The 24,404-nt window shown below is 40.7% G+C and overlaps 1 non-coding gene across 1 annotated transcript; it reads right to left on the bottom strand.

Moving 5' to 3' along the window:
• Positions 1–8,747: 8,747 nt before the first annotated feature.
• Positions 8,748–8,820, bottom strand: TRNAT-UGU (transfer RNA threonine (anticodon UGU)). Its single transcript has one exon. It is a non-coding gene; the product is annotated as a tRNA-Thr (tRNA).
• Positions 8,821–24,404: the final 15,584 nt, after the last annotated feature.

Consider the following 24,404-nt stretch of genomic DNA (forward strand, 5'->3'; position numbering starts at 1 on the left):
TGAAACTGGTGTGTCCTTGCAATGTAGCTGAATTTACGCCCTTTCGGAAGCAGAGAATTTTCATCTGAAGGAATATTTGGACCAATATTTAGCTAACATTTTCATTCGGCCCTCTCAGTCCCCGGTCTCGTCCCTGTTGTTCTTCACCCCTGAGGAGGATGGAAAGCTTAGGTCTTGTATTGATTATCGAGCCCTGAATCAAGTCACCATAAAGAATCAGTTCAGTTCAAAAAGCTTTTATTCGGTTTGCATAACACAACCATATAAGCTAAACAATTATATCAACATTTATAAAATTCAAAATTTAAAATATCGGTACTCCTCTTCATGTATAATTATTATAAACACAAATTTATCAGTATTCCTCGACCTATACAATTATTATAACACATGTTCATGAAAAAAACATCAAAGTGCGTTATGCTATAAAGTGTCAAATGCCAGAATCCAGATGTGCAAATAACCATCTGACTAACTGTTACAGTACATGAAACTTGTGCAAATTCGCTATAAAGTGACATATGCTTTTGTGCAAATGATTTTGTGCAAATTTACAATTTAAAGCAGAATTTCATAGTACTATTGACTTTCTAGCAGCTCTACATTTCATTATAAAATTTGCTACAAAAAAACAAATATCTGGGCTCTCCAACTTACATAGTAATTTCATAGCATTTACAGTTAGTCGGGTATTATATTTTGAAAAGATCGGCTTTAAATATCATTTCCTGAGTGATACATAAAATTTACAAAATAGTAAAAAATGCCAGCAACTCTGTTTAGAATATTATCACATGGGCACTTCACTTTGGAGCTTTTTCCCATAACCGGGAAGGCTACGAGATGGTGAGCGATTCCCAGCCTAAGGCGTGTTAGTACAAATCGATGTGAAGATCTTGACACATCTACCAAATACGGCTGAAGCCCACTTTTGAGTTCGAGTTGCCTATAAAACACAAGTGTTCTTTGGGTCCCAATTAATTTTTTTACTCGTTCCTCCCTCTTGTAGGACATAAAGGAATCTTTTATCTCTTTTTTAAATAATGTTATTGGATATTCGGACTCATCAAGGATATTAAAATCAAATAAAAGGTTATACCAGTGGTTGATATAACTTATCCACGGTACACGGGAACAAAGGTCCAACTTTAAACAATCCTTAATTATCGACTGTGTGAACTCAGTTTTACTCTTAGACCAGATGGAACGCCATAAAAGTAAGGGACGCAAAGCAGCCAAGTCAGAAATATAATTAAGACCAGTTTCCAGATGAATTAACTCAGTGGAAGCTGAGGCAGGTGCACTCAGCAACCGTTTAAGAAAACTGTTTTCGTCTGACTGGAGTTGGTCAGCGGGACAATGGCCCCATATTCCAGCCCCATACAGGGCTGAGGAGATGCATTTTACGTTGTATATGTTCACCATGTCCTTTACCCTCCGATCCCCTAATTTAGATGCAAACCTAAATATGCCATTAGTATTCCTGATCATTTTATATCTGATATTTTCATGTTCATTGGTCCATTTACCACTTGCAGCAAAAGTAATACCTAGATAGCAAAAAGATTTAACTGCATGAATTTTAAAACCATCTAAAAAAAGGACCTCAATGAGTTCGACTTCTTGCCACATGTCATAGTAAAAGTTTTTGATTTATTAATTAAGAGTTTCCTGCCTTTAATAAAATCTGTAAAATTATTAATGAGCCGTTGAAGGCCTATCGGGGTATGGGATAATAAAACAGCATCGTCGGCATATAATAATACTGGTACTGCCTTTTTGTCTATCATTGGCGCATCTGCTGAAATCTGACTTAAAACCGTGGCTATTTGATTAATAAATAAATAAAATAAAAGGGGGGCCAAAACACACCCTTGCCTGATACCTCTTCTTACATCAAAAAAGGGGGTTCGTTCACCGGTTGTCCCATATCGTACACTGCAGGATAGTCTCTCATATACTCGTGCCAAAAAGAATACTATCTCTTTCGGGGCCCCAGATTCGAGCAGTACGGTCCACAAAAGGGAGTGGTCCACTAAATCAAAGGCGCTGCTTAAATCAGCAAAACATAAAAACAAATTACCCCCTTTAACTGATGTATATTTATTAATTAGCAAATCAAGGTTCACACATTGTTCTAAGGTACCTAGGCCTTTCCTAAATCCATATTGAACAGAAGATAAAATCTTATAGTCCAAGGCCCAGGTTTCCAATCTTTTTAAGAGAACCCTGCTCATAACCTTTATTGAAGAATCCAATAAAGATATTGGACGATAATTGCAGGCTTCAGAGCGGGAACCCTTTTTATACAGAGGGATAATTAATGATTGACCCCAAGATAGTGGGAAATTCCCTAGAGCCGCAATATTAAAAACCCTCGTAAGGATTGGGGCCATAGATCCATTTTGTTCTTATATAAATCAATCGGGACTCCGTCTGGACCTGGTGCTTTTCCCCCCTTACTATTAACTAGCCCATCTTGTACTTCTTCCACGTCAATTAACATGGGCAATGTAGGCCACGTAAAATCATCATTTGAAAGTACAGTTGGATGCACCCTGTCTGGGTTAAACATATTAGTATAATGTTCAATGCATTCTGTACAATTCACATAGGACGTTAATTCTGGGGTACAATTTACTATTTACCCCAGTTTCCCAAAAAAGTTTACTGTTATTAGTATTGGCTGCCAGACTTAATTTGTCCCATGCATCCGCTCGTAGCTCTTTTTTGTGCACCAATATACCTTGCTTATATTCAACTCGCAACTCATGTATATACAATTGATTTCGGGGTTTGGTCCCCAGCGCCAATTTCAGTTTCTGTAATGCAAGGGTACATTTTGAGTCAAACCACCTCGAGCCAGTTTTTTTCGAGTTTTTAGTGCTTTTAGTTAGTAAACTCTTAATTGATCTATTTATATCAGAGAATGCATCTAACAGGATATCAGGGAGGACCTCTTCACTAAGGTAGTAATCAATTTCTTTTCTACAGTTTGTGACCACTTCCTTTTGAACTTTGGGTGGGTCTACTCCGACCCACTTAATTCTCATGCCATTGGGCCTAACAGGGAGAATGTCCGAGATACATTTCTTGGTGTTCGTTAGTTTATTACCCCAGTCTAAAAGTACTATAGAAATGCTATTGTGGTCACTCACCACCTGTTCAGATATCCATAGATCAGTATAGAAACTATTTTTAGAAATTAAAATATGATCTATGTCACTAGAAACATTCCGCCCAGTGAAAGTTGGGCATTTAATATAGCCCTTTCTCATCGAGCAATCTAATAAATCAAGGTCGAATTTTGCCATTGTTGTATTTATAATCATACCATATCTACAGTGAGGAAAATGTAACAAGTCATCATGGTTCCCATTAATATTACTATTGGCTTTCATAAACCCACATGAGTTAGTTTGTGTTGAAAGACATGCTCGTATGTTAAAATCGCCAGCCCATAGAATAATGGCACGTTTACCAGAGAGTGCCAATACCCTATCTATCTCCTTTTCCAATGCATCTAATGATCCTCCCCTATCATTGGTAAAGGTAGGATTATAATAGTTAATTAAAACCAAGTCCTTGCCCTTTGGGAACTCGAATCTCAGTACTTGGCTATGATTATGAATGGATGAGTAGCTTATAATTTTGCACCCAAGTAATTTATTTGATATAAGCAGCAGCAATCCTCCCTTAGCTCTTCCTGCTATGGAAGGTGTCGCACTCAAGCAATATGATGAACATCCTTCAACTACAACCGGGACTGTGCTCCATGTTTCCTGTAAGCAAATAAAATCATTGCCACAGGAAATAAAGTCCTGCCAAAAAGGGGTATCTAATTTGTTGCCAAGGCCTGAAATATTCCATGTCATAAGTGTATAACCCCGTTGTATTATTGTTGGCATTCTTTGGCTAGTGGTAGGATTTATAGTTGCGGCTACATTCACCGGGGTCACTGCATTCTCTGACCCAATTACTAACTCATTAGCATTATTTATAACAACGAGGTCGTTACTCCCAGTGCTATCACAACCTCTAGCCACCTGCTTGGGGTCTATATATGGGAGTTGTTCTTTACTGATTTCATTTCCCCTTTCGATTGGTCTATAAACTACCCTCCCATCTGTTTCATCATTTGGGGATACACCCTCAAGTCTCTCACGTCAATCATTATCCTCCATAGGGCTCAGGGGCTGGAATCTATTATACAACGGGATCGAAAAACATGTAGGTCGGGATACTAATAGGGGCATTGAATTGGTATTAGAATAGTATGCCTTTTGGTTAGCAACGTAATCACTTGTTGGCAAATATCTGTTAAAATACCCCAATGGCAAAAGTGTTGTATTAAAATCCCAACATGAAGGGGGAGGAGCATTTAGTAGGGATTTGTACGCCCAACCTGGTGACCTAAAATTAATTATTATACAGTCACCATCAAATTTTTTTGGTAATGGGCCTATCCATCCAACTCTTTGAGTAAGTATTATCTGATCAGCCCCCATTGTGGGAAAGCCACAGTTTTTTGATAACCAATACAGTGTTTTATTTTTTTTAAGTTTCATTGGTTTCTAATTGACCTTCCCGTAATTTAGGTACATTAGAGAGAACAGCGACATATGCGCGGCATTCTGGTGGTAAGTTAATGACTGCTGGTATATCAGTGATTTTGGGATTATCTATGTTACGTGACCCTCTTGCCTGCTTCATGGTCTCTTTCCTTTGATTTTCCTTACCTGTTGGTGGCATAAATCTTTTCTCATAAGGTAAGTTATTTGGTACCTCTACATTTTTTCCATTATCTGAATTTCTGGCTGTAATTATACCTAAACTAGGGCCAGCCCTCGCTATGTTTGGCGAGTTACTGGTTGCCAAATTAATGGGGACATTATTTGTAATCACGTTAATCTGATCTCTTGGATTAACTATTTGGTCTTGTAATCTAAATTTATCCATATATCCATCAAGTTTATGTACCTCTCTTATTTTCTCAATAAGAGCCTCCATACTGAAAGAACACTTAAATTGCTCATTATTCAATGCAGCTTTCCTGTTTTGTCAAAGTCCCTCTTGTGACGGTTTGCTTTTCTTTGGCTAACCTGCTATTTCCCTGGCCTGTATTTCTCCTTTTGCCCCCTTTAGATGAATTTATAGGCGGGGGCGACGGGGGTGAGTTAGATAGATTCGGTGTAATAGAAATCCGTGAGACATGTAAGTTTTCCATGTCAGCCATAGCTATGTCAGATGTCATATCCGGTACCCAATCTGTAATAGTCGGTCCTTCCTCCCTAGTTGTGTGGATCTCTGCAATCAAACTACCTTGTTCCCCACCCCTTGTACCTGTTCCCATTGAAATACGTCTTTCTGTACAACAATCTATTTCTTCCGCCAGAGCACTAACTGCTTTGGTCAGATACGTATCTATAGAATTATGTGTTTTATCCATTGCAGGTTTTACTCGACGTCTGGTTATAGTTAATATTATCTCAAAATATATCTCCGGTATGGCGGAGCAAAGCCCGGCCAATAAAGACAGCGGAGCAAAGCCAGGCCCGGGATTCTGCTGAGGCAGGATACGACCAAGGATGGAGGCTCAACGAAGAGAGTCCCGGCCAAACAAGCGGCGGAGCTAAGCCCGGCCGACAGTTCAGCCCCCAGCAAAGAAAAGATTCACCAAAAAGAATCATTACCCCTTGCCATTGATATCTGTACTTTTGGATCGGGTCAAGGAAGCCCGTATTTACACTAAATTGGACTTGAGAGGGGCCTACCATTTGGTAAGAATGGCAGAGGGCGACGAGTGGAAGACAGCTTTCCGAACTCGCTTTGGCCTTTTTGAGTATCAGGTCATGTCCTTTGGCCTGTGCAACACTCCAGCTGCTTTCTGCATTTTGTCAACGATATACTCAGAGAATTTTGGATTGCTTCGTCGTTGTATACATTGACGACATTCTTATTTTTTCTGCAAGCATGGAAGAACATGTTCAGCATGTGCGTACAATTTTGGAAAGATTGTTGGATAACCAACTCTATGTTAAGTTGGAAAAGTGTGTTTTTCATACCTGTCGAGTGTAATATTTGGGTTTCATTTTGTCTCCAGACGGAGGTGTAAATGGATGATGCCAAGGTGAGAGCAATTAAAGATTGGCCATCTCCCCGAAAAGTCAAAGAAATACAAAGTTTTATTGGCTTCGACAATTTTTACAGGCGCTTTATGCATACATTTTCTGAAAAGGTGAGGGGACTCGTTTACTGAAGAAAAAAGTTTGTTTGGAATACTGAAACGGAGGAAGCTTTCCAGCTACTGAAAGAAACCTTCACTACAGCTCCGGTTCTGTTGCATCCGAGTCCTGAACAACCCTTCTTTGTGGAAGCTGATGCTTCAAATTTGGCCATCGGAGGAATCCTGTTGCAAAGGCATAAGGATACAGGTCAACTTCATCTGGTAGATTATCGTTCCCAAAAATTAACTGCTGCAGAAATCAACTATTCTATAGCAGACAAGGAGTTGTTAGCAGTTAAGGATGCCTTCCAGGAATGGAGGCATTATTTACTGGGAGAGAAACAGGAAATCACAGCTTTCACTGATCATTGAAATTTGCAGTTTCTGAGGTCAGCTAGAACCCTTACACCCAGATAATTGAGATGGTCACTCTTCTTCGGAGATTATATTTTCGTTTTGATTTATAAGCCGGGATCAGTTCATGGAAAAGCAGACGCTTTGTCTTTTTTAAATACTGAAGAAGGTAAAGAAGTCTCAAAGGAAGGACATATTATCCCCAAAGAAAAGATCATTGGAACAATTTTGTACACTGACTTGGAAGATAAACTCCATAATAGCTTTCCAGAAGATGAAATGTTAGATTAAATCAAGAGTGGTACCGGAAGAGAAATAAAGAATGGAAAACCCTATTACCTTGGAAACCTCTATGTACCTAAAGAAGAGTTACGTATTGAATTCATTCAACTGTTCCATGACAATCTGTTGGCTGGACACAAAGTAGTGAAAAAGACTCTAGAGTTTATAAAGCGAGAATTTTGGTGGCCGAACTTGGAAGCTCAGGTAAGACAATATGTGGCATCTTGTGAACAGTGTGTCAAGGGAACGGTCAACAGACAGGCTCCACAAGGTTTGCTCATGCCTTTACCCATGGCCCCTTATCTGTGGCATACCGTCTCCATGGATTTTATAATTTATTTGCCCTCTAGTCAGGGGTACTCAACTATATTGGTAGTAGTTGATCACTTTTCCAAAATGAGTCATTTCGTCCCGTTAAACTCCACCCCCAATTCTGCACAGTCGGCTACATTATTCACCCAACACATAATAAGATCTCATGGGATTCCTATGGTAGTGATTTCCGATCGGGTTCCAAAATTTGTTTTACATTTTTAGAGATCTTTTTTGAAGAGTTTAGGAGTTGATTCTCGGTTGTCTACTGGTTTCCATCCCGAGACTGATGGACAGACAGAGAGGGTAAACTAAGATCTGGAGCAGTACTTGCGCCTGCATCTTATGGACCAAGAAGGGGATAGGCTGACCTTGATTTGGGCTGCAGAATTTGCCTATAACCCTTCAGTACACTCTTCCACAGGCTATTACCCATTCTTTTGGAATTCAGGCAGACATCCCAACATGTTAGTAGGAAGGCTAGAGGACGATGTACCTGCAGTGGAGATAGTAGTTCGAGAATTGCAGAAGGCATATCAGGTAGCCAGCAATAACTTAGTAAAAGCAAAAGATTCTTATAAGAAGCAGGCAGACAAGAAGAGGCTAGAGAGTCCAGATTTTGAGCCTGGAGATAAGATTTGGATCTCCACTTGAAATATGCGATTAAAAGGGAACAGGAAGGAGGACCGCGCATGCGGCGTCCAGATCTTGAATGACAGGAGTTATCATACCTGCTGACCCTCCCACTGGCCGCAGTGCAATACACGGGCCTGGACCATCCTACAAACTAACGATCAAGAAATCCTCGGATTAAGAACCCTGATGAAGTTCCTGGTATGGGAATGAAACGCGTTGGCTGAAGTCTTTCTGATTGCTGAATTTTATAAATTGAAAAATAAAGAAATGTTATACTTCACTACCTGATGTTTTGACTTTATGATCGGCGCACCCGCACCTTTTAAGAACATTTTGTTTGATCTAGAACACAGCAGCGTCATTCATCTGCTGGAGCTGGTGTTGTGCTTGCGCAGACAACGTACTTATTGGAACTAGCCTGAGGTGCAGGACTTGGAGGTCCACAGTTGTGCTTTTGGACAAACAGGAAATTTCAACCTCGATTTGTTAGAGTGGGTGGAGCTTCAAGTCCCTACCTCAATACAGCGTGCTTTGCAGAGCAGGCATGCGCTGCCCAGGCTCGACCTAAAAATGTCACTGTGTTCAAGCAAAATATAGAAATGTAACTTATTTAAAGGCCCTAGATGCCCAAAATGACCTTGTGAGCTGAAGGTGCCCTGCAGGTGATGACTGTTCATCGTGGATGTAGTGCCTGGGTGGTCAGCAGGCCCTTCCTGGCAAATTAGCTATTCATTTTTTAATTAAAATACCATAAGGTCGGCCATGGACAGAACAAATTTACTTTTTCATTTCATTTGAGGAACTTCAGTCCTGGTCTGACGTGAACAATTGCAGCAGCACTGCTGAGCTTAAGTGGCAAACTCTGAACGGAATATTTCTATCGCCATCCCCTATTAAACAAGAAATTGGTATTTTTTGTAATTAAAAAAGGTGGGAGAGGCCCCAGTGAGATTTGAACTCACGACCCCTGGTTTACAAGACCAGTGCTCTAACCCCTGAGCTATGGAGCCACATGCTATTTACACTTCTGCAGTTGCTCATACAGTAGATGAAGCTCACACACCTCTGGCAAGAATACTATTATTGTTTATTGGGCGGAGAGTCAATAGGAGAGAGGATCGTGCGAGTCCGGGTGAGTCAGAGAAAGAAAACAGGATCTACAGGATGTTGAACTGCTGTGTCTAGAGACTGCCCCATCTCACTGCACAGTGTGAGTCACTCACAAGAAACACCCTGATCTGTGCTGTGCACACTGGCAGCCACCCCACCCCCCCAGCTGCTGTTCTTTAATATGCACATTTAGGAGCATTAAAGGTGCAGGCAGAAGAAAGTGCAAGGCACAGCTGGGTATAAAACAGAGTTTTTTTTTAATAATTATTTTTATTAAATATGAATCAGTGTGGCAATTTACAGGCAAGAGGAATTCATTCAATAATACAGTGGTAATCACATTAGCAAGAGGAACAGAGCAATGGGGTAGTTTGTGTTACAGCATTTACGGTGAGGGCAAGTCATCAGCAAGGTTATCACGTGGAGGGCTACAGATATCTCCCCGGTAGGCGTTCCATGCACCCCAGAATAGAGACCACTTTTTGGGGCAGCCCCTCACCAAATATACTGTATTTTCTTGGAACATACACCAGTCCATGTTTTTCATCCAGTCTGCTATGGTGGGTGGGCTTGCGGCTTCCCACAGCTGAGCGATGTTTCTTTTTGCTACCACGAGGCCTAGTGTGACCCAGATCTTACCCTTACTGCTCAAGTCTGTACATTCAAAAGACATCTCTTCGCTTCAGGGCGGATGACAAGTTCCAACACTTCACTAAGAACATCATGTATTTGGCGCCAGTACACCTGAATGCGATCACATTCCCACAATATATGCATAAATGTGCCCTCATGGCCACGCTGTCATCTGCAATCCCCCCCCTGCTGCCCTCCCCATGCGGACCAGGCAAGGTCCAGTGATGTACACCCTGTGCAGTATTTTGAGCTGGACGAGCCTCAGTCTGGCCGAGATTGCAGCTTCCCTTGGGGAGGCAAGTGTCTCCTGCCACTCCTCGTCGTCCAATTTGAGACAATCCCGTTCCCACTTTGCCCTGGTGCTCTGGAGGGGGTCTGCAGTGTTATTTATCAGTTTACGTATAGGTCAGGGAGATTGCTTTCTCTGGTAGGTATCCATCAAGCAGTCTGTCCTGAAGGGGTGAGGATTCCGGGTGAGGTAGGAACCTTTACTTAGGTGAGTAGTGCTTGGTGGACTTGGAGGTAACAAAAGAAAGAGGCCCAAAATGACCTTGTGAGCTGAAGGTGCCCTGCAGGTAACGGCTGTTCCTCATGTATGTAGCGATGGGGAGGTCAGCCGGCCCTACCTGGAAAACTAGCCATTCATTTTTTATTAAAATACCATATCATAAGGTTGGCCATGGACATAACAAATTTACCTTTTCATTATATTTGAGGAACTTCAGTCCTGGTCCAACGTGAACAATTGCAGCAGCACTGCTGAGCTTGAGTGCAAACTCTGAACGGAATATTTCTATCGCCATCCCCTATTAAACAAGAAATTGGTATTTTTTGTAATTAAAAAATGTAGGAGAGGGCCCAGTGAGATTTGAACTCACGACCCCTGGTTTACAAGACCAGTGCTCTAACCCCTGAGCTATGGAGCCACACCCTGCATGCACTGCTGCAGTAGCCTACACAATGGACAAAGATCACACAGCTCTGGCTAGAATACTATCATTGTTGTTCATTGGGCGGAGAGTCAATAGGAGAGAGGATTGTGCGAGTCCGGGAGAGTCAGAGAAAGAAAACAGGATCTACAGGATGTTGAACTGCGGTGTCTATAGACTGCCCCCTCTCACTGCACAGTGTGAGCCACTCACAAGAAACACCCTGCTCGGTGCTGTGCACACTGGGAGCCGTGCCCCAGCTGCGGCTCTTTAATATGCACATTTAAGAGCATGAGAGGTGCAGGGAGAAGAAAGTACAAGGCACAGCTGGGTATAAAACAGAGTTATACAGCAATCAATAATGAAACAACACCGCGTTAATAATCATGGTGCAAAATTGCTATTTATTACATCTTTATCTATAGGGAACCACACCCACTGTGGAAAGGTGGGTGAGGTCTGCTCTGACGCTATCATGGAGGCTCATGATTGAGCCTGGTTGCCTAAATTTTGGGAGGAGGGTGGGGGGGGGGTTCGGGTGGGGGTAACAGCTCGGGGGGGGCAGAAAAAGAGGGGGGGTCCAAAACACAATGACTATGTGATGATTAGAGAGGGTAGGTGGCAAGTTACGGACAGACTTAAAATACCCATGGTAGTTTCTGTATTGGCATCCATGTGGGGAGAGAAATGTTTTTTCCTCTGTGCAGATCACTTAATCAAATAATCTTATGGCTAATTTGAAAATTGCCACTAGAAATATTTGCGGCCTTAATGATATTAAGAAAAGGCAGAGAGTATCGATAGGGCTACAGGGGATTGGTGCTAATATTCTATGCCTCCAAGAGACACATATCGAAGGATCACAACATTATTTGCTTAAAACTTTAGGGTACCAATTGGTTGCAGCCTCGTCACAAGGGGCACGAACAAGGGGGGTGGCAATTTTGGCTAAAGGGGGGGACCTTCAGTTTGTACGTACATTAGCGGACAAATTTGGTCGGTGGGGGCTATCACAGAGTGTCATTACGACTCGGGGAGAAGTAAAATGACCCTGTGTACTATCTATGGAAGCGTTAGTGACGACCCTGATGTGTTGTTGCTGATGACCAATGAATTATCTCAGTGGCCCCTTCCCCTAATCGTCTGTGGTGATTTTAATATACATCTACCAGGAGAGTGGCTGTCAGATCCAGATTTTAGATATACTGGACGGAAACCAAAAGTTTACCAGGCATTAAAACATTTTTGTGTTTCACATGGCTTAGTTGATTGTTGGCCGAATGCTCATCCCGGGGAACCGGGATTTACATACTATTTATTTCCGCACTCTCGACTTGTTCGGCTAGATTATATACTTATTTCTAGTACGTTGTGGTCTGGTTGTACAATAGTAAAAACACCTAGAATCTTATCTGATCACAATCCTCTTGTTCTAAGCTTGAATAAGGGGTTAACCAAGCCGAAGACCTGGACTTTTGAGAGAGCGTTTTTGGGGAATGAGAAATTTTATCAGCACATGACAGAATGGATAGCTGGTTTTCTCGAGGTGAATGTTGGCAGCACATCAATCGATGTGGTCTGGGATGCCCTAAAAGCTGGTATTAGAGGAGAGACAATGCAGTTTTCTTTCCGTTCCAATAAGGAGGCTAAAACAAAAATGGCAATACTCCAGGGAAGGTTGGCTAGAGCGGAAGAGGGGCTGACTAAGGCTATCCAAGATGGAGATCCACCCGAGAATGAAGTAAAACAGGTTGCTGCCGCCAAAAATCAGATTATTGATGTCTTGACTGAAAAGGTAGTTGCTAAAGCCTCAGCCCATAAAGAGAAAATTTATGAGTGGAGTGAACAGGTTGGTCATCAGCTGGCGATACGTACTAGGGAAGAATATACTGCTAATTTGGTTAAAGAGATATTAGATCCAGAATCTGGCCGTCAAACGGATTCTTCCGAGATTAGAAGGGTATTCCAAAACTTTTATCAGAATCTATATGAAGCTGCAGAGAGCCAAACCAACAGCTCGGAGATATATTTAAACTTAAATACACCAACAGGTTTGGAAAAAGAGGATCAAAATAGCCTAGATAATATTCCATCCTGGGAGGAAATTTTCTTATCTATGACCAGCCTCACCGCAGGGAAAGCCGCTGGCATGGATGGTATTCCCACAGAATTTTATGTCAAATTCTCAGCACAATTAAAAGATATTATGCAGGAACTCTTCATCCATATCTTCGAGGGTGGTAAACCACCAGCTTCTTGGTCATCTGCTAAAATCATCGTTTTTCTAAAAAAAAAAAAAAAATCCTCTAGAACCCGGGTCTTATCGTCCTATTACATTGATAAATGGCGATTCGAAAATATATTCTAAACTTTTAGCTAACTGTTGGGTGTATGTATGATGCACCCATCATACATAAGATCGTATCGGAACGCCAACATGGGTTCATTCCCGGGAAATCCACAATTGACCACGTCCAAAGAGTAATATCTCTCTTAGACTTTACTCAGGCGACAGGAGACCCTATGGCGCTCATACTACTTGATGCTGAGAAAGCCTTTGATAGGGTCTCCTGGGACTATCTCTGGCGCACAATGTTATACTATGGGATTAGTCAACGATTCATTAAAGCAACACAAATGCTATATGTTGAACCCATTACTAGGGTAGCAATAAATGGAATGTTATCAGACAAAGTAACTATCACACGGGGGACAAGGCAGGGGTGTCCATGCTCTCCCCTACTTTTCGCGATATATATCGACCCGTTTATTCGGAGGCTAGAGCAAAATGTATTAATCCCCGTAATATGTGTGCATGAATTTGAGACTAAAACTCTAGCTTTTGCAGACGACATTGCCATAGTTACTAGCAGTCCAAGCAAAGCAATCGTTGAGATAGAGAAAGAGGCCCTATTTTTCGGATCTGTCTCTGGATATAAATTAAATCAAACCAAAACACAGATTATTCTTAATGACAAGATAACGATGAACGATGTTAGAGTTACTAATAAAGCTGTATATCTTGGCGTAAGCATTTCGGCAGACATGGACAATATAGTTAAGGATAATGTAGAGCCTCTGATTCAACGGACAAAAAAAGATCTGATACGTCTTATTAACCTTCATTTAACGTTAGGAGGAAGATCTAATGTGATCAAAATGCTATATCTCCCCAGATTTTTATATTTGTTCAGGGCCATTTGTCTAGAATTTACACCCCAACTGTTTCGATCTATTGATTCTCTATTCTCTAAATTCCTGTGGGGCTTTAAAACCCCACGCCGGGCCTTAAAATATATCACTCTCCCAAAGGATAGAGGGGGGATGGCAATGTCTAATTTTAAACTCTATTATTGGGCCACGGTTTTGAGATATTGCTCTGCACTTATTTCCTTAGAGCCCATTGGTAATAGCATACCTACTCCACAAACACTTATTTTAGGTAGGGGCTCTGAAGGATGCTTGTGGCGCCATATGAATGACAATTACTTCAAGAAAATAAAATTCAAGAGTATTTACGGGATTTATAAAGTATGGGGCGGTTCGCGCAAACTGTTAGGCTTAGGACGATTTTCATATTATACCCCTATCTCTAAAAATAATGATCTTCCAGGGATATTTGATGACAGGTGCATAAACCAGTGGATACCAATAGGGATACAACAGCTTGGCTGTTTTTTTAATAAAGTGTCAAACAGAGAGAGAGGGACCCCTATACCAAGGGAGTGGGGTGCCAAGCAAGACCGTTAGTCAGAAAAAAGGAGATCTCCCTTGGATCTCTAAGAGCCAACAATCATACAAACGCATAAAACTTCTTATAAACAAATTGCAGGGCAAGAATCGGCTTCAATGAAACGAACAAACTGTATAAAAATTCATTTATTAAAATAGTTCACAAAGGTATCCCACCTAGCAAGCAGTTGTACATATCAATTAAAAAACAGGTGGAAAATAATTTCACCAACATACAAGCAATTAAAATCAATTAGAGTTAAACATATGAAAAGGTGGCACACAATAATACAACATACCAACAATGGAAATCAATCTCAATACATGATTAAATGGTTCATAAAAAACAAAAGAATTGGGAAAAAGAAAAACAGAGAAGGAAAATTGTTCCAACTCAACAAAGAAAATCACTAAATCAGAGAATCATCGGTTGTGATCCCAATAAAGATATGATTATATTGCATATACGACACAACCCATATTATCATAGATTTTATCCGATTTTTCTTTTTTTGTTAAAGCATCGACGCGTTTCGGTAGGCCACAGGTAGAGCCAACACCTTCCTCAGGATATATTGCTGATCCCAATTATGTTCTGAAAAACATGTACAACAAACCAACATAAGTGTCTCCCCTTATTATTACGTAAATTAAAAAACACATGTTTCAGTGAATCCGACTTAGCCCGCTCAAGAAGTTCAAATGAAAACACTCATGTACTCATTCATACAACAATCAACACATTTGCTGTGTTGTCTATAGATGTATAGAACTTTAGGTTGAGGAGAACATATTAATTCCCCTAAGAACCAATTCATTTAGATAAATTTGTTTTTGGTAATATTTATCATCTCATTTTGCTACGCGTTTATAATAATGTAAATTAGGTAGCTAGTGAGAGAAAAACTCCCTTTCTCACAAAATACGTCTTTAGTATGAGACAGCATAGCCATCAATATACAGTTATTTATTCCGTGATCAATGTGGCAAACTCAATTTATATATACTACTCCTCAGCACAAAGGTACTTTATAATGTTATTTACAAATAATCGATACGAGTGTATTTTTTGTATCTAGAGTTTTAGAAATGCTGGGTATTACCTTAGCGGTTCCTTTTTCTTTTATGAATTCTTTTAAACTTGCATGAAAAGTGGCGCCATAGGGCTAGTATTTCATCGGTTGACTTATGGATAATATTCTCATAAGGGTCTGTTACCTATTAAAGATACCAATGACATACAGATGTATGTTAAAAATTGACATCCACCCATAAGTTAGATTGTATTTCTAATTCATCTAATCCAGTTATTGCAGTCATACGATTATATATTTACCGATAAGTCTTTAGTGCAGCCAGATTGTATAGATGCACTTCCTTGACCAAGGTTTTCTAAGTTTGAGAGAGTCGTAGATAGTTGTCCTATCAGATATCTATAACAAACGAAGACACAAAGGTCTGTATCTCATAATACTATCACGCAGCTTTTCGGTCACTATCATAAAGGGCTGAAAATTATTTTCTTAAAACATCTAGGGTGGTATGAAATCGATTAACTAAACAAGGCTATACATTCACAAGTGTTAAAAACATCACTACCAATGGGGGTGACCATAAGGTGCACGAAAACCTAGAATTACGTGGGTATACGAAAAAGTCGAAATCTGCCATATAGTTAAACATAACAGGCATATTGATTACTGCTATCGCTATCAAAGGAACCCGAATTACAGACTAATTCCTCACTGTATTGCTAGATAGCCTCCGTGTTTGTAGGTACCTTTAGGACTACTGATACACTTCCGACGAGGAGTAGATGGAACCTCCGATATAGAGTGTCCCTATATTGAAAAGAACACAGAATGCCTCGATTAATAATATAGCTACCAGAGGTTACATCTACACTAGTAGACAACCTCAGTAAAAGATATAAGTACCTTTGACTAGTTCGAGAAAACCCTTCCAGCGTGGTTAGGATAGAGCTTGGTAAAGTACGATTAAGGAGATTTTTTGAAAATCGGGAAAGTCAGGAACGGGTAAATCTGTCTGGCCTTAAACCTAAATCTTTGTTTACTCCAACTTTAGCCATGGTAGGGAAAAATATTGAAGCATTCGAAAAAGCAGTTGAGAGTGGCATTAGTAACATCCTTGGCAGAAAGAATAAAACTGGTCCTGAACATAATTTGAATAGGTATGAGAGACAAGCCCTTACCTCCTTAAAAGCAGATAGGTGCTTGACCATCAAACCTGCGGATAAAGGTGGGGGGGTTGTTGTTTTTAATACCACTGACTACGAACATCGCATGCTCAAATTGCTTAATGTTGAGGAACATTATAAGCGCACAAATGCACAGAACTTAGATGTGGTGGCAAGAGAATGTCTGGAACTTCTGCAAGAGGCTAGAGAGAAATCTTGGATTTGTGAAGACGAATTTAAGTTTCTAAACAATATGGAACCTAAAACCCCGGCCATATATGGCTTACCCAAAATACATAAAAATGCCACTGACCCACCAATGAGACCTATTGTGAGCAGCATTAACTCTCTTCTAGAACCTGTAAGCAAGTATGTCGACCACTTTTTACGACCCATTGTGTGTAATTTAAGATCTTATGTGAGAGATTCTGCACACATTATCTCGCTTGTTGAGGGACTGCCTTTCTGTGGAGAGACCCAATGTCTGGTCACTCTGGACATTGAGTCTCTCTACACTAATATCCCACAAAATGACACGGTGGAGGTCATTCGCGATATCCTGAGGGATCAGGATTTAGGCGGAGCTAATGCTGACTTCATTGTCAACTGTGTTAGTTTGATTTTGAAAAATAATGTTTTTCTATTCAAGGATAACTATTACAAACAGCTCAAAGGGACCAGCATGGGGGCTACCTGTGCTCCCAGCTTGGCCTGTCTTTATGTTGGCCAATTTGAGGCTAAACACATTTACAATGAGGTGGCCCCCTTTTTCGAAAATGTAGCGGGCTGGTACCGCTACATTGACGACATCTTTTTTATTTGGGAGGGTGACACCGAGAAACTAAATGTCTTTCTGGATTGGTTGAATCAGGGTGATCCCAATTTGAGGTTCACATCACATTATAGTAATAGCAAGGTAGACTTTCTCGATATCACCATAAAAGAATCCAAAGGGTGCCTTGATGTTGATTTGTTCACTAAACCAATGGCTAAGAATACTCTCCTCCATTTTTCTAGTTTCCATCCAAAGTCCCAAAGAGAAAGTATTCCGTTCAGCCAATTCCTTCGGCTTCGAAGGAATTGTTCTGATATACAGGACTTTTACAGGCATGCAGGAGACTTGAAGCGTAAGTTCAAGGATAGAGGTTATCCGAATAAATTGTTGTCTCATTCTCTCAAACGAGCTAGGTTTTATGATCGCGAAGTATTGGTCAATAAACCAGCAGTCAGAAAAGAACCTCCTAACAAAGTTGTTTTTGTCAGTAAATTTTCCCATCTCAGTAATCAGATCAAAAATGTTGTTAATAAACACTGGCACATCATTAATTATGATGAAGAAACCAAATTGGATAAACCGCTATTTGCTTTTAAAAGGAATAGCAATTTAAGAGATATGTTGGTGCATACATATCGTGAGGAGAGTGACTTGACACAAAGGACGATCACCAACATTCCATCAATTGGGAATGTGAGATGCGGTACCTGTAATGTGTGTCCATTGTGTATTCAAGCAAAAGAAATCTCCTATAATGGTTTCACCACTCGATCAACAACGTTGAACAACTGTAGGAGCAAAAACGTGATTTATTTCTTACGCTGCCCCTGTGATCTCGGATATATAGGGGAAACTGGTCGCGAAATCCGAGTGAGAATGCAAGAGCATAGATCAGCTATAAAAATGAAAAAAGTGACAGCACCCCTTGTAGCACATTTCCTGGAAGCAGGACATGGAGAGAATGATTTCTCTTGGTTTATCCTAGAGAAAGTTAAGCTCGACAAAAGAGGTGGCAACATGACTTGTAAACGAAAGGCCCGTGAACAATGGTACATTTCTCAGTTTAATACCACTAGGAAAGGTCTCAACTCACGTGAAGAGTGGGAATCTTTGCTAGTAAGATGATTCTGTATTTCTGAGCCTGGCAACTATTTGTATCGGTGTGGATAATAAGAATCTGCGTCGATTCCATGAGCTATTTCCCCATTACGTGACACTACTATTCTATACATTCAACATAATTTATTAGGATATCTAGTTATTTCCGTAATATCCAGTGTATTTGCTCACAGGAGATAAGGCGTGCTTGTGGCCTTGCACTCCTCTCTTTGCCTTTGCCTTTGCTTGTTGGGCCAGTATGCACAATCCCTCGTGCTCATGGTGTTGTGATCGTTAGCTCACTCCACCTGGCAGAGTGGAGATGCCCCTCTTAGTTACTGAATTGGGTGATATATCTCCCACATATGGGAGATAACAGGCTTTAATACATGACCTTGACAGTATCGATGCAGCACCAAGATGGCGTCCTTTGTTACAGACTTACGAGTTGACATTCGAGCCGGCATCCTCTATTTCTATGTCTACTCTCTGTGACCCGGAAGTGGATTCTTCCAGTTCCGAGGTCTGTATCTCCCAGGTGATATTTAAGTCGGAGAATGGACGACTTACTTGTTCAATATTTTTGAAGGAATCCATCTTGTGGACCGCGTTGAGCCCTGCTAAGGTATGTAGATACTATTAGAGAATTTCTCGCACTCTCGGTTAATAATGGATCAGTATGGCTATTCATGTACTGTATCCTTTCTTCATAGGGACGCTTTGGATCCAAGCTCTATCCTAACCACGCTGGAAGGGTTTTCTCGAACTAGTCAAAGGTACTTATATCTTTTACTGAGGTTGTCTACTAGTGTAGATGTAACCTCTGGTAGCTATATTATTAATCGAGGCATTCTGTGTTCTTTTCAATATAGGGACACTCTATATCGGAGGTTCCATCTACTCCTCGTCGGAAGTGTATCAGTAGTCCTAAAGGTACCTACAAACACAGAGGCTATCTAGCAATACAGTGAGGAATTAGTCTGTAATTCGGGTTCCTTTGATAGCGATAGCAGTAATCAATATGCCTGTTATGTTTAACTATATGGCAGATTTCGACTTTTTCGTATACCCACGTAATTCTAGGTTTTCGTGCACCTTATGGTCACCCCCATTGGTAGTGATGTTTTTAACACTTGTGAATGTATAGCCTTGTTTAGTTAATCGATTTCATACCACCCTAGATGTTTTAAGAAAATAATTTTCAGCCCTTTATGATAGTGACCGAAAAGCTGCGTGATAGTATTATGAGATACAGACCTTTGTGTCTTCGTTTGTTATAGATATCTGATAGGACAACTATCTACGACTCTCTCAAACTTAGAAAACCTTGGTCAAGGAAGTGCATCTATACAATCTGGCTGCACTAAAGACTTATCGGTAAATATATAATCGTATGACTGCAATAACTGGATTAGATGAATTAGAAATACAATCTAACTTATGGGTGGATGTCAATTTTTAACATACATCTGTATGTCATTGGTATCTTCAATAGGTAACAGACCCTTATGAGAATATTATCCATAAGTCAACCGATGAAATACTAGCCCTATGGCGCCACTTTTCATGCAAGTTTAAAAGAATTCATAAAAGAAAAAGGAACCGCTAAGGTAATACCCAGCATTTCTAAAACTCTAGATACAAAAAATACACTCGTATCGATTATTTGTAAATAACATTATAAAGTACCTTTGTGCTGAGGAGTAGTATATATAAATTAAGTTTGCCACATTGATCACGGAATAAATAACTGTATATTGATGGCTATGCTGTCTCATACTAAAGACGTATTTTGTGAGAAAGGGAGTTTTTCTCTCACTAGCTACCTAATTTACATTATTATAAACGCGTAGCAAAATGAGATGATAAATATTACCAAAAACAAATTTATCTAAATGAATTGGTTCTTAGGGGAATTAATATGTTCTCCTCAACCTAAAGTTCTATACATCTATAGACAACACAGCAAATGTGTTGATTGTTGTATGAATGAGTACATGAGTGTTTTCATTTGAACTTCTTGAGCGGGCTAAGTCGGATTCACTGAAACATGTGTTTTTTAATTTACGTAATAATAAGGGGAGACACTTATGTTGGTTTGTTGTACATGTTTTTCAGAACATAATTGGGATCAGCAATATATCCTGAGGAAGGTGTTGGCTCTACCTGTGGCCTACCGAAACGCGTCGATGCTTTAACAAAAAAAGAAAAATCGGATAAAATCTATGATAATATGGGTTGTGTCGTATATGCAAAGTAATCATATCTTTATTGGGATCACAACCGATGATTCTCTGATTTAGTGATTTTCTTTGTTGAGTTGGAACAATTTTCCTTCTCTGTTTTTCTTTTTCCCAATTCTTTTGTTTTTTATGAACCATTTAATCATGTATTGAGATTGATTTCCATTGTTGGTATGTTGTATTATTGTGTGCCACCTTTTCATATGTTTAACTCTAATTGATTTTAATTGCTTGTATGTTGGTGAAATTATTTTCCACCTGTTTTTTAATTGATATGTACAACTGCTTGCTAGGTGGGATACCTTTGTGAACTATTTTAATAAATGAATTTTTATACAGTTTGTTCGTTTCATTGAAGCCGATTCTTGCCCTGCAATTTGTTTATAAGAAGTTTTATGCGTTTGTATGATTGTTGGCTCTTAGAGATCCAAGGGAGATCTCCTTTTTTCTGACTAACTGTTTTTTTAATAAAACAGGCTTGAAGACCTTTGAAGATCTACGCAGGGACTATGACCTCTGTCATAGAGATTTTTTCAAATACCTACAGGTTAGAGATTTTTTGTTAACCAAAGGCGGGGCTAGGGAGAAATTTCACCCCATGCAAATTATTGACCGGATTTGTAAAAGATCTTCTCTAACTATCGGGGAGATTTACGGATTTTTGAATTCTTTGGGCTCCGACGATATGGAACAGCAATTCGGGACTTGGCAGATAAAACTAACTATATCACCCCAAATCCCTGCTCGATCCTTTGAAATGTCACAATCCAGCTTTATGTCGGCTAAACTACAAGCTCAGTACTATAAGACATTTTTTTCTCTGTATTATACTCCTAAGAAAATTGCTAAGTGGGGGGCCGGGAAAGGTACTCTATGTCCACGTTGTTCACTCGTTGAGGCTGATATTGTGCATATGTTTGCTTCCTGTAATGTTTTGTCTAACCTAATAAGGGAGATTTCCGAGTCTTTTTCTGAAATATCGGGAACAGATATTTATATATCAACAGAGGAAATATTGTTGGGTATAACAGAGTGTGCTCGTCCTAAAAGCATGTATGGTCTGATCTTTGTAGCTATGGCTATTCTTAGGCTTTGTATAGCCTCAGCCTGGCTGGATCCAAATCCTCCGACGTTTCATCAATGGAGGGCTCGCTTTCTAGCAACATGTAATCTAGAAGTAGCCATATATAAAAAAAAAGGGCGTATTAAGTGCCAAAGAGGTATGCTGATATGGGACCCATTGATACAATGGATGTCCAACTTTATTTAGGTCTACAACAGAAACTTTTTTTTTCAAAGGGAAGGCTCTAGTAAATTAGAGCTATTGATGTTCATTCTTCAATTCCACTAAATGTGTGTATTAAGACCCTCCACAGATCTACTTGTTTCATGTGTTTTGGGAAACTCAGAATGTTGTTTTTTTTTTTGTTTGTTTTTGTTCGGAATGGTGGGGAGGGGTAATGTTGTTATAAATTAAAAATCAATAAAGATGTTTAAAAAAAAAAAAAAAGGGAGCCGTGCCCCAGCTGCGGCTCTTTAATATGCACATTTAAGAGCATGAGAGGTGCAGGGAGAAGAAAGTACAAGGCACAGCTGGGTATGAAACAGAGTTATACAGCAATCAGAAATGAAAGGACACAGCGTTAATAATCATGGTGCAAAATTGCTATTTATACATCTTTATCTATAGGGAACCCCACCCACTGTGGCTTTCACGAGGCACCCCGGGACTTGACGGTAGGTTCTTAATGTCCACTGCTGGGAAGAGAACCGCTCGATGGGAAAATCATGTACAGACCGCAAGGCAGTGCTTTAAATGGGCCGGTACTGTCTGGTACTGAGTACCAGCACTTTTTTATTTTGAGAGGGAGAGTACCTGCACTTCTCAAGAAAAATGGAATACTTTTAATTGGAGAGTACCGGCACTTCTCAGAAACTAGCTGGTACTCTGGGGCGGAGTACCTGCACTTCTATTTTTCCATTTCAAGCACTGCTGCAAGGTGATGAAAGACAACGTTTACAAGAACGTGCTGCAGCCTGTGTGTACATGTGGGACCAGAGACTGCCTTTGCTAAGAACGCGCACTGGGCGAAATCAAGGGGGAGATTTACAAAAGCAAGACGTAGTGTGGCCCCCCGCCAGGGTGTGCCGCGTTGCGCGACAGGGAGGGAGCAGGAGAGCTCCAGATCTTCAAAGATCTGGCTCTCTCCTCCCCTTTCCCTTGCGCCAAAGCTGATTACAGCTGCTGTGCACCACGCATACACCTTAGCGCCACAGCGCTGAGGGTAAGCTTCCTGTACAAAATACGATGCCCAGACACATGCACAGATTTTCCCACTTTGTATGCGTGCTGTACAGTGCAGCACGCATGCAAAGTCAGAAAAGGAAGAAGAAAGGCAAGCGTTTCTCCCTCCGTGTGCCTACTTCAAAGGGCGCAGTTTCCTCACGCGGAACCCAATCTACTTTATTTAGTAAATTGGGTTTAGCGTGAGAAACCTTGGGTGGTTGCATGGGAACACCCACGCTCCACCCTTGCTCCGCCCCCATGGCGCAAAGTAATGCGAAGCTGCGCTGTGCGCTGCTTCTCGTTACTTTTCCGTTATTTCCAGCGCTAAACAAGTTCAGCTCTGGAAAGTAAAGGGGAAAAAAGATTTTGCTGTGATTTGCGTCAACACAGCGCACAATCCTAGTAAATCTCCCCCCAAGTGTGCGCCCTCTTGCTCCCCCCCCACCCTCTCTCCTCTCGCCATGGGTTTTCCCTTCTATCTTTTCTAAGCGCTATATATAACAGGAGCTGCTATTAGGCAGTGCTTCATTTGTAAAACGACGTTCATTAATTGATCAACATATGAACAAATGTGTGCAATTGCCCACAATGTTTCTAAAGAGGCTGTGCACCACCGGGCCGCCATGGCACTGCCCGCTGTTTTCAGGGCTACTGCCGGGCCAGCTTGGAAGCAATGTTAGCTGGGGAACCTACCTAATAGGCTCGTTGGTGGGGGGAAGGGGGTTCACACTGATTAAAAAAGGTGACTTTTACAGCACAAGTGTCACATACATGTTCAACAAAAACCCAAAGGTTCTGAAAGGGGGGAGAAGGGAATATTCCAGAAGTTTAGTGCTGCTCTACGGAAGGCCTTACACTCCCCATGGATATTGGTACCCCCCCTCCCACTGCCACGAGGCTGTCACTAATCCGAATACACAGAGCATCCCTCACTATGTTTCAACCTGTCCTTTCAAGTGGATCCAGAGAACGTAATTTAAAGGGGAAAGGTGGGCATTTCACAATCTCTAGCTGTCGACAGGGACCCACACCACTTACTTTCAGAACCAGTGCGTGCCTCTTTCTACATTTCTGTTTATTAAATTAGATTTCTGGTAGTCTAATAATCAGCAAACCCTACAGGTTTCACAAACCTTCCACACGTTGGAATCGAGATGTCTTGCATTAAACAGAAACTTCTGTCTTTGGTGATGTGAAAGGGTGCGTCCACTTCTAAAAGCTTTGGTGAGGACTTAAGAACAGCATGTGAGATACCTCACTGTACTGAGCAGCACAGCTTCAACCCACAAAAAGCCAACTTATCTCTTCATCCTTCTGGAGGCGATAACATGCTTCCAAACACTTGGGGAGCTCTCTTTCGCCCTGTGCTTGTCTCGCTCTCTTTCGCCTTGTGTGTGTCTTTCTCTTTCGCCTTCTGCGTCTCTCTATCAGACAAAGTGAACTTTATTTTAGTCAACTTGTCACTAAAAAGTTACGTGTTTGAATCTGTTGGTCGTTTCTAGGAAACATGACCCAACAAGCATGTGTTCTTTAAATTTGGTCTTTTTGCATAAAAAATATATTGTAAAAAGGATATAAAAAAATATCCGT

This window comes from Triturus cristatus, chromosome 4_1 (assembly GCF_964204655.1).
Source record: "Triturus cristatus chromosome 4_1, aTriCri1.1, whole genome shotgun sequence".
NCBI classification, from domain to species: Eukaryota; Metazoa; Chordata; class Amphibia; order Caudata; family Salamandridae; genus Triturus; species Triturus cristatus.